The sequence below is a fragment of the Ambystoma mexicanum genome, chromosome 7q, assembly GCF_040938575.1.
Source record: "Ambystoma mexicanum isolate Mex_15411 chromosome 7q, UKY_AmexF1_1, whole genome shotgun sequence".
In the NCBI taxonomy this organism is placed as follows: Eukaryota; Metazoa; Chordata; class Amphibia; order Caudata; family Ambystomatidae; genus Ambystoma; species Ambystoma mexicanum.
This window is the reverse complement of record NC_090941.1, coordinates 898,082,798-898,098,669: the sequence shown is the minus strand read 5'-3', so window position 1 is coordinate 898,098,669 and position 15,872 is coordinate 898,082,798. Positions and strand designations below refer to the sequence as shown.

The following is a 15,872-nucleotide window of genomic DNA, read 5'->3' as shown; positions in this document are numbered from 1 at the left end:
AAACATTTCTTTTATACATTAACTGAAGAGTAGAAAAATGAACCAGAAGGCAACCACAGTGAGTGTTCCTAACATTATCTAATAGAATCAAGAAAGTAATCATGAACATAGAAATATCCGAATATCAAAACCAAATTCCTAGTCACACTATTGCAACTGTTATCCATATGGTCTTCCAAGGAAAATATTATGCCTTGGTTACAACTATATAATTCAACACTATGAATAATCATTCTAATATGCCAATTGAAGAGGGTCATGAAACAGGCAAAAGTCTGGAGGAAGTGTGGACCAGCAATGACCGAGATCAGACCTCCTGCCCATGCCACACAGGAGAGTTAGGTCCCAAATGCATTGGCAATCAACCTAAATTCTGCTTCCCAGCTTTAAGATGAACTTTCAATATTAAAAGACTAAAAGAAGCATTTGCAAGTCTATTCATTAAACCAGATTAATGAAAATGTATGAACTACTTTTCAACAGTGAATGAACTGAATCTAATTTTGGAGTAGTTTCACTACACCACTGGCGACCCAAGGTCTAATGAATGTTTTTTCATTGGACATTTTTTTGCTTTTTGATTATTTCCAGTGTAAGTGTACACTGGTTGTGTTGGGTTTCGCCATCAACTTCCTAAGGAAAAATCAAACATCATCTAATTTGAATTAACTAGCAGTGCCCGCCCATAACTTTTGTTCATGCCACAAAGGAGAGCCTTAATGCACCTTCGATTGGGCCTAATCGATTAATTTCTTCGAACAGAAAGCCTTGAGAATCAGCCGCTTATGATGGTTCGCATTCGAATCACCAGAGCTGATCGAGGATGGGGTCTTTTATCCGCCCAATCTGTGCCAAGTTTAATTTCCCCATGATTGGAGAGGCGTATGGCTGCTTTTATCGAGGCAGCAATAATGAAACCTATATTGCAGTCAGTAAAATGCTTGCAGGGTTTTATGAAAGGTTACAAATGCAAAAGACAGACCACGAAATTCGCATCCTATAGGTAGAAATTGGAGCAAGACAGGATAGAAGGCGTTAGCATTAGTCTTACATGTGCTTTTTATTATAGTATGTTCTATTTTTTGTCATGTATAGATTTGTTTTCCGAATATTTTGATAGGTATAATGTGACACAAACAATTATTGCTTGTATTCTTTTTTATTAATTGGTTAACAAACCTTTAATAAACAGGAATCCTGTGACTAAACATATTGCATGCTACTCCCTCCACTATAGGCCGGCCAGGCCGGGAATCCTTTTGGAGCAGGCCACTTCGAGAACACCCTAGGACTTGATAATGGGAACAAAACCGTGTCATGGGATCCAAACCCTTCCTAGTGCAACAGTTCTTATTAGTAGGGAAGTGAGCACCCTCCAGGAGTAATACCTCCATTTAGTATTTTCAGGTTGACCCCAATTCCTCAATATGTTCACTTGGTACAGCACAACCAGACATCTCGATGAGCACAAGGGCTAAAACTAAAGCCCTCATTAGGAGTATAGCACTTCTAAATAAAAGGCAATATTCAGACAATCTGCTCGATTATGGGGCTGGAGGATTTTAACGGTGTGTAGTATTCCCTAGGAAAAACGCTTTGGCTAAATATCAACAACGGTGGAGAGCCTCCCGCATACGTGTGGCGATTTTTACTGCCATACAAAAGCTGGTGGTAAACTCTGGAAAATCCATGTTGACCCTGTGTAGAAGGTGCTGCTGGTATTGAGCCAGCTGGGCTTTCAGTACCATCCAAGACCTCAAGGATATAGCTCAAGGAATGGGCAGTGCCACACAGACACGGGTCAACACACTGCTGATAGTTTCACCAGCCAAGGTTCCATTAGCTGTGCCAAATTTTCAGGGTAAAAAAAAACTCAGTGCGGAGTGGGGTTGGCTTGAGCCATACATGACTCAATAACATCAAGGAACTACCACAGGTGATGGACATTCTCAAATGACAATTGGAAATATGGTTTGGCAATATTGGCTTTTTGATGGGCAGAGGCACCTGTGCCATCAATCCGATCGCCCAACTGCCCCATGAATAGGTTAAATAGTACTGGTGAAAGGATAGACCTAAGGGGACTTACTGGAACAGACTGAGACCTGTTGGCTAGGAAAGATCAAAGCCATTCCAGAACCATTTCCCAAAGTCCAGGTGCATTGACAGAATGGAGAGAAGTTCCCCCATGGACCAGTGTATCGAATGCCATGGAGAGATCCAGCAGCACACGCAGGCGGGTGTCCCGGTCGCCATCAGCTATTTGGAGTCAGCGCCAGGACCTATATAAGGGGTGTGGGGGGGCTTCTTAATGTGGTTCTGTAGTTGCTTGGCTACTGATGGACATCATATTTCCTAGAAGCAGTAAACTGGTGACTGCTTATAAACTGCTTAGCTCTGCTGCCTGGAGACCATATTTTCTTAACAATGGGTTAACCCGAGCACGTGTTAAAGCATGGTGAAAGGTCTTCAGAAAGAGAAACATCTCAAGGGAGAGGGGACCAGAAAACAACACTAGGAATTGCTTCAGATATCGGGTAGGTATGAGAGTGCCAAGTACACTCCAAGATGGCACCGGAGTGTCTGAATGCTATCCCATACAGGAAGGGTGCGCAGCAGAGCAGGGGTATTTATTGGCAGTTATTTTAGGCTTCATTCAGATTACATGTGCTTCCGGGTCCACTCCTTATAGAAATAGCTCTACACTATGTGTTGTGGCACTGGACTGACCACTTGTCTCTGCCTATGCAATACAAACTGGGCACCAGTGGACTCCGACAAGCTCCCAGTCTAATACCGGAGCTCTGGTGTGGGGATTGCACAACTATGCAGGCAGTTGATGCTTTCATCCACGGAGCTAAATAACCATCCTACTCACAGTGCCAAGAAGCACACCCTACATATGTAGCTAGCTTGGCGAAAATGTCGCATCAAACAAGTACTTGGGTAGATTAAAATGTAATAGTTTCAGATAAATCTGTTGTTTGTAGTGTGCCAAATTACACATATAAAGTGCTCCCAAACTGACAATTACCGATGCCAGGGCCGTGGTCATGGTTCATGGCTGCAGTTATCCTTTGCAACAGAGACCAATAAGGAGTGCTGTGTCGTCCACAGCTGCCCATTTCGCCGCGGCCTCCTACCAGAGACCCTATACGGTCTGCAGCTTTATACTTGCCATTTCAGTGTCATTGCTGTTTTGTGCCTGCACCCTTTGTACTATATAAATGTAGGGTGACCAGATTGAAAGTGGCTGTCAAGGCACTATACCTTAGTAGCGTTTGGAGGGGAAAGGTGTATAAGTGCTACTGTTCAAAGAAACACATATTATTATTAATTTATCACAAACTAACACTGTCTTGAGTTGTAAAATGCAGCATTTCTTCTGTGCGAGCTGTGCCTGCCAGCAGTGAAGACCTACTACAAAAAACCAGGACCACTGCAGTTTCCAATGGAAACATAATCTTGAGAAAGGGGGACAGAGCACCACATCCCGGATGATCCCAGCAAAACCGGGATGTCTGGTCATCCCATATTAATGTTGTTCTAGAATCCTACGGGCGCTTCATTTGAACTGTGGCACATACAAAGTTTTAAATTACACCGATTAAAGGAATAACAATTAAATTACAAATGTCAGAAGAGCCAAAACTTTTGAAATTAGCAATCGCCTATTTACAAAACACATCGTCATTTCAGACCAATCATGAAGGCAAACTGTTTGCTTTGCCAATGGCTGCTTTATATTCCACAGTTCGGAGTCCTTTCGGTGACACATAAGTACTTTTCAGAGCTCTTACATGACCCAGTAAAGAAAACGCTTCGTTGAGATAACAGACTAAAGTTTTAAGACATTACGCGTTGTCTGGAGAGTCTAAAATTGTTCTATGAGACTGATGGGAAATATAATGTGAAGCACACAGATAGCAAAACATGGCAATAACAAAAATGTGGAGAGGGCGGATTGAATCCCCACTCTACAATCCATACCAAACGTTTCAGCCCGAGTGATTGAGGCCTGCCACCTAGGAGTGAACACGAAACAGGACAGCAAGGTATACAAGGCAAGCAAAGCACGGAGAGCTTAAAATACGTTGGAAAACAAAGAGTTTAAAGATATGCAACAAAAAAAAAATTAGTATTACGCAGCTCGACTCATACCCACTAACAGTAACTGAAAGGCCTCCCATCACCATTCCAGCACTTGCAAATGTATCCATTGTTTTGCGGATTTATGTAAGCCATTCTCAGGCTAGTCCAGCAGGGGGCGAGCTAGGCCATACTCTGAAGTTTCCTGGGCACTGTATACCAAACAAGCTGCTCGAACAGTATCGGTCTACTCGAGGCAATACTAGCTAGCATATCCTTATGCTTGTAGACTGCCGGGGGGTGGGGGCTGTCATTTCCACTACACACTTCCTGCAAACCTTTCCACCTTGAAACTATCTTAAATTGCGAACAAAAGTTGAAGTTGACTTATTAAGCCATTTGCAGTACATAGTGTTGATAATTAGGAATCATGTTGCAGTGGTGGAGTTTAGTATGGGGTGGGGTAATGCTTGCTGTGCATTAGGTTTGTTGCAATAGGATATCTCTAGCAACCACTGTAGGAATTCGACGATCCGCACAGTGGGTGTGCGCTTGCCTGGGCTTTTATGAAACTTTAAATGAAATTGAATGATGGTAAAATGCGTGTGGCTACTTAATCCACACATATTTTCCTAGGCTCGCCACACGACAGAAACCTAGACCCGTGTACCCCCCCCACCTCCTCCCCTCCGTCAAATTTAGTTGAGATTTGACAGTCAGTAGTACACCAGATTATCTCAGAAGAGGGAGGCAAAACCTTCCTCCTGCCATAGCCAGCCTAATTAACAAAGGCTCCATGGATTTGCCCTGTCATTTTGTTTAGCTCTGTAGATTGTGCCGTGATTAACTTAATTAACATACTAATAGAGTGTACTTCAAACAGGCCCACATGGGGCCGGGATGCAGAGGCTAACAAAGGAGACAGGAAACCCAAACAACCTTTCAGATGCACTGTGTCAACCTGAAGCCAGCTCCCATCATCAGCATCGCTTTGACAGTGAAATGTCATGACTGGGATGGCGTGTATTACAGTAGTCATCCCCGCAGGGGGAGCCCATTCAGAAGGTACGAGTATGTGGATTGATGGAGCAAGAAAGTCTGTGCTCACTGCAGATTCAATGGAAAGGCGCCAGGAACCATGAGAGCTCCATTGACCAGAGAGACCCTTTGATTCACAACAGACTTAGTATTACATGCTTTCACCCCTTTCCCTATTATGTTGCAGAGCACTCTGGTTATGACCAATAGAAGCAGCCCGTTGTTGCCAATGGGTAACCCACATGCACTTCTAATGGACAACGTCCTTCAATCAATTTTCACAGAATTATACATTCGTCAATTAGTAATTTTAATATTACAAACAAAATAATGCTATACATTTGAAGAAGTTACCTCACACTCAAAGGGTAGTAAAAAAACAATAAGGCTTAAACAGAACCGCTTAATTGTAAACAAAATTTAAACAATCAGTACAGCTTAATAATAAATAATGAAAAAATGAGGTCTGAAATTTCAATTTTTAAATGCCAACACCTTTCAGATATTTCATCATATCCATCTTCAGGGCAATAAACTGTGCTTTCAACGTTATTAATCAAACTTGAATTTTCATCTGTAACCTCAAATGTTGATTCACACCCATATCCTGTCCAAACTGGTAGGCTGGGTATCGCAGAGTGTTCATTCTCTTAGGGTTGAGTCACTCATTTTATCTGCGACAGTCTCTCTAAGACGGATCACCGGGCATACTCTGGTTATATCCTCATGCATATGGGAGATTGTTGGTCGGGACCCAAGATTGATTCATTAAGGTAGGGTTAGCCTACACCAATCCCTGTAGTCCATTTTGCTTTAAAAGAGGGTTGAGCCCTTCTTTTAGGCAGATCATCTGACGACTTTGCTAGGAGTAACCAGAAGAACTCAGCATTTGGACCCTGTCTGATGGTACGGTCTGCCTTACATCTTCCGCCAATGAAGGAAGGTCAGGACCTCAGGAGGGAAGCAAGATCGCTCCCCTAAACATTTCTCCAGGGAACAGAGGGAGATACCAAATCCAGAGGACCCTCTAGCAGCTCCAGCATCAGTAGCCAGCCAGCACACAGCGTGCCCTGCAGCAGACTTCCTAGGGAGGAAGTGCCAGAGAATCTCTGAACCAAACCAAGGACAAAGCAGCTACCTGCAACACTCTCCTTCAGATTTGGGTCATCTGCCTTAAAGGAAGACACACGCTCAGTGAAGAAGTGCATCAACAAGCATCTACCAACGCAAAGTGGGACTCTCTCAATGTGTCCAACACCTCCTGTGTAGCTTTCTCAAATTTAAAGTGTGCAACCTTTCCTTCGAGAGTCCTTGTCCCTCCGGGAACAAGCTATTCCACAAATCAATGTGCAAAGAGGTGAACAACAGACGGATCCAAAACCTATTCTTAGCCAGTCCTTAGCCTCCCAGCTAAACCTAGGCTAAACGTCAAATGTTCCAAAGCCTGACCAGCAAAAGCATCTGGAATCTCCTTTGGTCTGCCTGCTTTCACAATGAGTCATCAGCCACTCCCACATCTTGGGGTTCACATCACTCACGTTCAGGCTTCTCCTCAGCCACTTGTCTTCCAGCTGGCACCGCGTATTCCTTCAGAGCCCTCCTCGGTGGACCCCATGCATGGTTGGGCTTCTCATAAATACCTGGTGCTCAACAACAAGTAGACTGCTGTTTTCTCAGCATTCACTTGTTCAGATGTCCACCCCCCCCCCCTTACCTCTCCTCCCGGCCATGGGTTTCTCGGCGTTCCCTTATTCAGGTCTCTTAGCCCTCTGGATTTCTCAGCAGTCACTTGCTCAGGTCAGGTCTCTTGTAGGCCTCTACGTCCCAGCATCCAGCTTTGGGTCTCTCCTAGACATCTCGTGGGCATCACAGTGTTGTATCAGGGTCAGAGTAGCATGTACAGACTCAGCAGAGTGGCCACTCTGTACTAAGTGGCGGCCTCCCGGTCTTGGCAGGGAGCGGTAAGGAAAATGACCTCCTGGGCCGCTTCTGCTGGGCTCATCCAATCTTTTTTATAGTGCTTCAATTGTATGTTTATCTGTGCCAGTACTTGGAATTGGCTGGGGCTGCATCAGGGATTGGGCTATTTCTCTGGCTCCATAAATTGCATCAAACCTGTAACCAGCAACCTATCTTCATTGGCAAATGTCGGGATTGCGTTCACCTGTTGAATCTACGGCTTTATAGTGGCGCCATCTTAGATTCTTGTTCATAGCTGTGTCCCTTGCTCCTTCTATGGTCGGGGAGTGCAGTGCGGCAGCATGGCCATTGACACACACAGCTCGTGGTGATATTGCATCAAGCTTCTCCTCCATCTACCCTGAAAGGAGGAACATCAGGTAGTAGCTTGTCCAACGGAGTCCCTGGCAGCTCGGCCGCCTTCGCATAGAAGATGGGCAATTCTACCAACTCGCCCCACCCATCTAGCACGCATTGTGTTCAAGAAAGCCTGCATCAACTACAAAGTGGTCACAATCAAAACGCCACACTAACTGGCCAGAAGAATCCCCATCTTCAGGCTCCGCTGGTCTTGGGCTCTGGTCGTATCTTCCATTGATATTGCAATTCCCTCTGTCTGTCGCAGCTGCTGATCTCCTGAGACGTTTGCAAGTCCTGCAAAACTCTGCTGTTTTGCTACCTCCACACCTTGTTGTGCCCATATTTTGCCCGTGCTACGGAAGCTTCATTGGTTTCCGGTAGCCAAGCGCATTCAATTCCATCACGCCTATTATGGCCAAGGTGCTGAATACCCTCAGACGAAATTCCATCCATATGTTCCCTGGCGAGCTATCCGCCCTGCAAATGCCCTTCTCGTTCCTATTCCGAGGTTTAAATCTAGTCGGATTGGTGGACAGGCCTTCTCGGTCGCAGCTGCTTCCTTGCGGAATTCTCTCTGCAAGCTGTGGGCAATTTTCACTTACTTTTATTTCCGTTAAGCATTAAAAGAACAAGTTACTTTCTTACCTGGTAACGTTCTTTCGATGGGATGGTCCGACGACGTATTCCATATCTATGACATGTAATCACCACAGCTGTGCTGCTTCGGAAACTTTTTTCGGCGTCTGCGTCCTGCGTCGATGACGTCGATGCGCCGTCGTCGAGGACCTCCTCCGACGTCCGACGTCATCCGATGTGATAAGTAGGATGCACGACGCCCGTAGCCTCAGTTGTAGTTTTTTCCCCCAGAACGTGTGACATTAGTGAACTGCCAGTCAGACACAAAGCCTTGCGGAACGTAAGCTGCAATCGCAAAAGAAATTCTGCAGCGGGGAAGGCAGGGCGGGAGCGATATGGAATACGTCGTCGGACCATCCCATCGAAAGAACGTTACCAGGTAAGAAAGTAACTTGTTCTTCGAGGGGATTGGGACCTCCGACGTATTCCATATCTATGAGAGACTCCCAACGCAGTACCAGAGCAAGGAGGAGGGAAAGAATTTAGAATCAAAATTTAGAATAGCCAATCAAATAGCAGAGCAAAGAACCGCCGCCTTGCCAAAGGTCAGATCCTGTGCTCGGATGGAATCGAGGGAATAGTGACGTACAAATGTATGTACTGAAGCTCAGGTGGCAGCATCACAGATGTTGCGAATAGGAACACCCCTCTGCAGGGCAGTAGATGCAGCCATACCCCTGGTAGAATGGGCCCGCAAGCCAGCCGGTGGGTCCTTACCCGCCAAGCGATAACACTCCGAGATGGCCAAAATAATCCAGCGAGACAAAGTCTGTTTCGTCACAGCTTGCCCCAAACGCTTTCCAGCGTAACCAATAAAGAGTTGATCGTCCACTCTGACCCGGGACATGAGTGAAACATAAAAGCTTAAAGCTCTCCTAGGATCAAGCCTATGGAGCCTCTCCTCTTCCTTACCAGGATGCGGAGGAGGATAGAAAGCCGGAAGAACAACCTTCTGGGCCAAATGAAATTCCGTCACTACCTTCGGAAGAAAAGAAGGACGAACTCTAAGGACAACCCTGTCCTTGTGAAATACAGTGAAGGGTGGCTTAACTGAAAGTGCCTGTAACTCACTCACTCTGCGAGCGGAAGTAACCGCAACTAAAAACACAGTTTTCAGAGTTAACAGCCTCAAAGGGCAAGAAGGTAAAGGCTCAAACGGAGCACCCATAAGAAATTTAAGAACAAGGTTTAAATCCCAACCGGGCACCAGGAAAGGTGACGGAGGGAACACATTAGTGAGCCCTTTCAGAAACTGTGAAATTAAGGGATTTTAAAGTAAGAACACTCTTCAGACGAGCGCTTAAAGATGGACAGCGCCGCCAGGTAACCTTTAATGGTACCTACTTGCAAGCCCCTGTGGGCCAAAGAAAGTAAAAAGGACAGAACCATGGGGACGTCACATGCAAAAGGATCCACATTCTGAACTCTGCACCAGTCACAGAACTTACGCCAACGGCACAGAGACTTTGTTGCTGGCCTTCGGACCGAAAGCAACACCTCCATCATGTCTTCAGGGAGGTCCCAATCCTTATACCTCAACCTTTCAGAAGCCAAGCGTGAAGGTTGAGGGATCTGACCTCTGGATGGAGAACCTGACCCCCCTCCCGTGAGAGCAGATCGTCTCGGTAGGGAAGACGACGTGGAGGGCAGATGGACAAGTCGAGAAGGTCCGGGTACCACGTCCTCCGAGCCCACGCCGGAGCAATGAGGATCATCCGGGAACCGAACTTCCGTAACCTCTGCAGCACTTGCGGGATGACGGGGACTGGAGGAAACGCGTACAGCAGCAGGAATGACCACTCCACCACAAACGCATCTCCTAAGGCTCCTTTTGGAGGAAATTCCCGCGAGCAAAACCTTTCGCACTTCCGGTTGACACTGGAGGCGAAGAGATCCACTTGAGGGACCCCCCAAAGGGCGAAGATCTCCAGGAGAATCTCCTGAGCCAACTCCCACTCGTGAGAGATCGCGCTCTGCCTGCTCAGAGCGTCCGCCGTCACGTTTTCGTCTCCGGCCAGATGAACTGCCGAGATCGAAACTCCCTGCTGGATGGCCCAGAACTCGAGCTGCATCGCCTCCCTGCACAGAGGAAATGACCCTGCCCTCCCCCCTTTTTGTTGAGGTAGTGCATGGCCACTGTGTTGTCCATCAGGATCAGGACACTCTTTCCTCGCACAGTCGGCAGAAAAGCCTTCAGGGCTAGCCTTACGGCCCTAGGCTCCAACAGATTGATATGGAGTCTGGACTCTGACGGAGACCAACGACCGCTGACTGTCAGCCCGTTGGCATGATCTCCCCATCCCGTGAGGGATGCATCCGTCACGATCGTCACCTCCGGCCAGGGAAGCCAAAATGGAGCCCCCTTCATCAAGTTGCCTTCGACGGCCCACCACAGAAGGTCCCGGGCGACCAAGGCCGGCACCTGAACCGGGTCCGACATCCTGCCGGAGGACTGCGACCATTGCGTCTTGAGTGCCCACTGCAAAGATCTCATCCGCAGGCGAGCCTCTGGCACCAGAAGATTGCAGGATGCCATGAGGCCGAGCAACCTCAAGAACTCGAACGCTGGGAGCGTCTGGGCATGCTGAAACTTGTGCACCATCTGCTGAATGTGAAGAGCCCTCACCTGGGGAGGAAAACACTGCCCCAGGGAAGTGTCGAGCACTGCTCCGATGTACTGGAGCCGCTGTGTTGGCGTTAAATGGGACTTCTTTAAATTGAGGGAGAAGCCCAGCCTGTGAAGGGAGTGGCAGGTGACGGCCAGATGATCCAGGACTTGCTCGGGAGAGCTCCCCCTGATCAACCAATCGTCCAGGTAGGGGTAGACGTGAATCCCCTCTTGCCTGAGATGCGCTGCCACCACCACCATGAGCTTGGTGAAAACCCTCGGGGCGGAGGTCAATCCGAACGGCAGGACCCGAAACTGAAAGTGCGAGTCGCCAACCGCGAACCTCAGGTACTTCTTGTGCTTGGGATGGATCAGCACATGGAAGTAAGCATCCTTGAGGTCGAGTGACACCAACCAGTCCTGAAGCTGAAGGGCCTGGAGGACTTGAGAGAGAGTAACCATCTTGAACTTGTCCTTCCTGAGGAATTTGTTCAAACCGCGCAAGTCCATGATGGGTCTCAATCCCCCGTCTTTCTTCGAAATCAAAAAATAAGGGGAATACCATCCCTTGTTCCTCTCCGCTACAGGCACCAGTTCTATGGCGCCTTTCTCCAGCAGGGCTTGAATTTCCTGCGCAAGGAGCGGATCCGGACTCTGCAAAGAGAGGTTCCCCGGTGGATTGTCGCGAGGCCTGTGCCGAAAAGGAAGACAGTAGCCGTGGGTTATGATCTCCAGAACCCACACATCTGAAGTAATGGCTTGCCACTCTACAAGATGCTGCGCCAGCCTTCCCCCAACCGGCGAACCATGGGACATGGCCTCATGACTGAGTGGGAGCAGCTGCGGCGTTACCTGAGGGCAAGGAGGCAACTGCCCGAGCGGCCTTGGCACCACGGGTACCCTGTCGTCCACCTCTGGTACCCCTGCGTTGGCCTCTTTGACTGCCAGCTCCTCTCGCTTTACTGAAGGACGAGTAATAGCGAAAGGAACCACCCCTCCACTGCTGTCCCCTAGGACGAAAAGGCAGAGGTTGGCGAACTGCAGCGTCCAACGACTTCGCTGCAGCTTTTGAGGTCTGCAACCTCTCAAGGCTCTCGTCAGCCTTGCTGCCAAAAAGGTGTTCACTGTCAAAGGGCATGTTGAGGAGCCGGGACTGCACATCAGGAGCAAACCCCGACTTCCGCAACCACGCAAACCTGCGTATCACGGTACTCGCCGCCATGGACCTACTGACGCATTCAGCTAAGTCCAAACCCGACTGAACGGACTCACACATGGCATCCTTACCATCCTGGACCATAGCAAGGAAACCATCCCGTTCGTCCCCTTCGGGAATATGTTCAGCCGCTAACGCAACACAGTTCCACAGAGTGTGTGTGAAACGAGACAGGGCACAAATGGAGTTGGCCGCCTGAAGCGACATACCACCAGAAGAAAACACTTTCTTCGCCCAGCCATCAAAACGCTTGTCGTCCCTATCAGGAGGGATGGTAGGGTACGACGCCTGCTTCGCCGGGGCCGTGGCCGCCTGCACCACCAAACTCTCCGGAGTGGGGTGCCTGGTCAAGTAGCAGGGGTCGCTACTGGCTGGACGGTATTTTCGCAACAAGGATCTGCCCACCGCCGGGAGACTCTCCGGAGCAGTCCAAGCCGCCGCCACCCTTCTCTGTAAAGCCATATGGAACGGCAGTACCGGGTCAGTTGGGGGACCAACATCAAGAATGTCCGTTAGATCATCCTGCACAAACTCCCCTGGGGGAGCAGACCATCCCAAGTACTCAGAAACCCTAGCCATAAGGCGCCGGTACGAGGAATCGGCATGAGAGCCAGGCTCAGGCCTACAAAACTCCACCTCCGGAGAGGTGTCCAGTCCGCTGGCATCATGCAGGGACTGCCTCAAATCGTCAAACTGACTATGGCCCGAGACAATTTCATCTGGAACCTGACTAGGAACCAGGCCATCAGAATCCTCCTCCGCCTCTGAAATGTATTCCAGGTGGCGAAAAGAAGGCACCCGAGAGTGCTTGCTCTTAACCAGAGCCTTCTTAGGGGGTTCCCCCGTGCCACGGGGTACCTCTGACACGAAAGGCGTCGACGGCGTCGAGCGAATCGGCGCCGTCGTCGAGAGAACAGGCATCGGCGCCGAGAGGATCGGCGTCAACGTCGAGGAAATCGGCGACGACGTCAGATGCAGCGCCGCCAGCATCGGCGGCGTCGACACAGCCCTCAAAGCCGGAGCCCCGAGCGTGTCCTTCGACGACCTGGGCTTCGACGACTTCCTCAGAGCCGGAGCCTCGAGAAAGCTTGTCGACGCCCTCGACGCCTCAGACGTCGATGTCTTCCTCGAAGACCTCACAGGTGCACACGGTCTCGAACGCGTCGAAGACCGGGACCTGGAACGGGTACGTCGAGAACGAGTCTCCTTGTCCGAACGGGACCTCTCCCGTGACTCGTGCTGACCACTCTTGCGAGCGGTGTCTCTCGACCTCTCACGACCGACCCCACTCAGGGGCGCGGACGGCTTAGTACCCTGCGACTCAAGAATCGCCAGCATTTTCTTCCCGAAGGAAGCCCATTCCTTCGGCGTCGCACGGCTGGTGGGGTAAGCGACGTGTCGGGCAGAGTCCTCCGAAGAGGACCTGGAAGACGACCGGTGTCGGCGCTTCCGAGAATGCCTCGAAGAGGCTGAGGAGTGGCGAGACCGACTCCTAGAAGGAGACCCACGAGACTTCCGACGATGACGCGGAGAGTCACCCCTCGAATCATCCGTCGAAAGCCCCGCAGACTTCGACTTCCGGGGCTTGGACACCTGACCTACCGACAACTTCTTCTTACGTTCGCGTAAGGCTTTGGACGTGAGCGACTGGCAGTCGATACAGTCATCCGTGTCGTGGGCCTCCCCGAGGCACCAGAGGCAGGCGTCGTGCGAGTCCGTCACCGACATCTTGGACCCACACTCCCCGCACTTCTTGAAACCCGGACGCGGGGTCGAAGACGAAGTAGAAGACATCTTCACACGAAGGATTTTCACAAAAACGAACAGGTTCGAAGAACCGAGAAGAACAGAACTCCAAAGAGTCGAGGCGTTAACCGAGATTCACGAAGCAACACGTTCACGGAAAAAACGGAACTGAGGCTACGGGCGTCGTGCGTCCTACTTATCACATCGGATGACGTCGGAGGAGGTCCTCGACGACGGCGCATCGACGTCATCGACGCAGGACGCAGAAAAAAGTTTCCGAAGCAGCACAGCTGTGGTGATTACATGTCATAGATATGGAATACGTCGGAGGACCCAAACCCCTCGAAACATATTTCTTTTCCTCTTCTTTCTGAGTAGCTGAAGGTCGCGCTCTAGAAGTTCCGCTAACATGACATCTTCGGAGGCCAACACACCACAGGAAGCCACGACATTGCCAAGCTAGAAACAAAGTACTGCAAGAGGGCCCAGAAATAGGAAACTGGCTTTTTTCTTCCACTCACTGTCTGTGGAAAAATTTCAAATCAGCAGCTTCATACTACACTTCAGAAAATCCCTACTCTACAAGGAGCTGCTCAACAATACTCACTGCACTCAGCCCAAATGATCGCCTTTCCTCCCCTTATCACCCTAGCTCCTCTGCTACCATTGCATCCTTGCTTGTGAGCCCCGGGATGCGCGTCATATGTACAGCGCCCTGTTTCTTTCCAGCTAGGTTTGTGCTTCATACATACATTACATACCACTAAACTTGGTTATAATGACAGCAAAAATTACACTGCTTAGAAACCAGGGTAATGAGCAAGAAGCACTATATAAAAAAAAGAAGAAAAAAAATAAAAAAAATAAATAAAAAAAACACCCGATACCGTTATTTTTCTCCTCAACTAGTGTTTTATGGCCAATTGACAACTTCCTTGTTAGTCACCAGGACCTATCCTGCCTGTTATTGCAGGATTCACAGTTCTAGAACTATCGGTCTTAAGCACAGCCAGAATGATAAGGGTCACAGTTGTAGCCAGGATTGCCTGCCTGACCTGCTAGGTTTTCATTTACTTCAACCAGCAGCCCACCAGCAAACAGACATTACTGTGAATAAAAGGATCTCTAGGTTTCTTGAAAGCTCAGGTGATGAGGCAACACAAGGTTTTGTGCGCCTGTCTCTCCATGCTGCATCACAGGACCAAGCAACATTGACAAAATTGTCCTGGGGAATAGCTCCCACTAAGCGCTTGCCTCAGATATGGGCCCAGACTGCACGTCACAAGTTCAAATCCAGATGGGGCAGGCTCAGGCCTTCATTCCCCGGAGGCTGAACCTGGATAGTAATGTTGGGGATTAGTACAGCTTTACAGTGTAAGGAATCTGTCAAAAAGATCTTCATAAAAGCGTTTTTGATACAACAGATGACAAGATGCAGCCTGGAGTGAACTTTTTGAATTTGTATTGGTATGTACCAGAGTTATTCATATATGTTTAATGCCGATTTTATCATGAAGGTGGTTTCATGTTGGCCAGGGTGTGTGCGGGGAAGCAACCAAGGCAGTGCGAACTTTAACTCCGCCGGTGCAGGAAGGAAAGAATGAGAAGACCGGCCTTCTCTCTCTATGCCCTAAGACTCTGGAATCTCCTCCCCATTAACATCAGACACACACCTTTGCTTCTGCAGTTCAGGAAGGTGCTAAAGCCCCATCTCTTTAAGGAATGGCTCCTACATAACGCCTTGGCCCACACCCCCTCCTATCCCCACCCTACCCAAGGCTGGCTTATCTGCTCCCCACGGTTTCCTCCCCTAGTTGCTTTTAGATCCCTTGCTACTAAACTGCACTCCCTCCCGCTCCCTCGTTTCTCTGCTTCCCTCACCATGTTCTTCCTCCACAATTGTAAAGTGTCCATGGCATGGTCTCCAGTCACTTTGGCAGATCTGCAACACTGATTGGTTAGGCTTGTGGTAAGATCAGGAAAATGCAAGCATTGAGGCGTGCAGATCCAACGAGCCGCGAGCTCTGTGTGTGGCTCTCATTCCAGAGAGCAGAGAAGCCTGGTGTTCCACTGGTATTGACCGGGGCACAGGGATGAAGGCTGATTGTAGAGATTTTGTGTTCTGATGTTTAGTGGTGTTCGATTGCTGCTCGAGTAGCTGGGATGGTATGCGCGCTGGAACATCGAATGTGAGTATGTTAGTGCAGGGATCAGCCAGAG

The 15,872-nt window shown here is 49.0% G+C and overlaps 1 protein-coding gene across 1 annotated transcript in view; it reads right to left on the bottom strand.

Moving 5' to 3' along the window:
- The window catches only part of ME3 (malic enzyme 3), a 697,492-nt gene that overhangs the window by 485,725 nt on the left and 195,895 nt on the right, over positions 1–15,872 (bottom strand). The gene's annotated exons all lie outside the window — the stretch shown is intronic.